General features: G+C 49.3%; 1 non-coding gene across 1 annotated transcript; it reads right to left on the bottom strand.

Annotated features, from left to right (window-relative positions):
- Window positions 1-682: 682 nt before the first annotated feature.
- Window positions 683-755, bottom strand: TRNAE-CUC (transfer RNA glutamic acid (anticodon CUC)). Its single transcript has one exon. It is a non-coding gene; the product is annotated as a tRNA-Glu (tRNA).
- Between the last annotated feature and the right edge of the window lie 805 nt (window positions 756-1,560).

Below are 1,560 nucleotides of genomic sequence, written 5' to 3'. Positions count from 1 at the left end.
AGCTATTGTTACGTGTTTGCTACTGTTATGCATGTCTTGTTGTTCTTCTAGTTTGCTAGATTATTGTATGCTAGTATCTTTTTTAGTCATGAATTATTTACTGGAATTAATCATGAACTTGCCTAATATTCCAACATATGCACCATCGTCGGCCCGCGCGCGCATGTCATGGTGCCGTCGCCGATGTCGGTCGATCGCCATGAATGGTCGTGTCGGCTCGGTGCAGTCGCGTAGGACGTGCTGCCGTGAACAGCCTTGCCGTGTTCCCATGCTGCTCCGCCTTCGGCATGTACTGTACGTGCGTATGTATAAAACGCGGTATGGGACACCAGTGGCTAAGCAAGGACACTGCGGGCTGACACATTAGCTTTGCAAAAATGTCTTACGTCGTGGAACGGAGGGAGCATCATGTATCTGTCGAGTCCGCACACGAGTGGCTACTTGCGGATCTGCTGTGTCCGTGGCAACCACACATGCAGGCACATGGACGGGGAAAGTTTGGCTGCGGCGGGCGCCGCTCCGTGCGTGACGCGCGACGCCAGCGGAGGCGTGTGACTCGGTCTGGTTCGCTTGTGCCCGTGACACCCTTTTCGGTGTGGGAAGTCCGCTTTATGCTTGCCTAAAATGAACCAGGTGTTCGGTCCAAGTTACGATCGGCAAAAAGGTAAGGTAAAATAAAAACTTCCGTCGCCGGGACTTGAACCCGGGTCTCTCGGGTGAGAACCGAGTATCCTAACCACCTAGACTACGACGGATTTGTGGTTATGACGTGTGAAGTTTTCTTAAAACATGTATGCAGAAGCTAGTTTAGCACAGGGTTGATGCTATTCTCTGTGTGCATTAATCCATCGCCTCAGCGTGATGCATGCAGTTTCCATATGTACCTGATTTATTCGCATTTCTGTACGCAAAATCAAGTTAATGAAACTCGGTCTGCTTTCCTCGCCGAACGTGATGTGCTCGATCAAAAGGCACTTTCCTAACTTGTTGATGCTCCGCTTGCGCTTTAGGAGATCGTTAGATGCGCAACATAAATGTCGCGACAGTACGTACAAGCCTTGCACTAGATTAGTTTCCGTTGGCGAGTAGTGATCACAGTTGCACATGCATTGCATCCATGCAAATGGCTCGGCGAGGAGCATACGTGAGAGGGTATTCTCTCTGCTCACGGTTTGCCACGGACGAAAATAACAGGTGACCGACGACCGTCTCGTGGTCGCCCATCCGTGACGCCGGTTCCTTTACGTTGAGATGGACCGATCGATCAGAGCTCACATTCGCTCCATCCACCGTCCACTTTTTTCAAGACCACAGTCGTACCATCTGGCAATGTGCTCACGGACACGGTCGAGGAGATCGATCGATGGAGAGAAACGCACCATACAATACCATAGACGTGGCTGATTTTGCGAACCAACATGTTGGATAGTTAGGAGGCCAGTTGTATTCCCAGTCCATTAGGGTTTAAGTCATGGTGCTCGTATTTATTCTGAATTTATTTTAGAATTTACGGCGAAACATGTTCAGTTTGACTTCGTAAAATCTCAATATGATATGATA

The sequence above is a fragment of the Triticum aestivum genome, chromosome 6D (assembly GCF_018294505.1).
Source record: "Triticum aestivum cultivar Chinese Spring chromosome 6D, IWGSC CS RefSeq v2.1, whole genome shotgun sequence".
Lineage (NCBI taxonomy): Eukaryota > Viridiplantae > Streptophyta > Magnoliopsida > Poales > Poaceae > Triticum > Triticum aestivum.
Note: the sequence above shows the minus strand (reverse complement) of the source record. Positions and strands in the feature narration are given on the sequence as shown.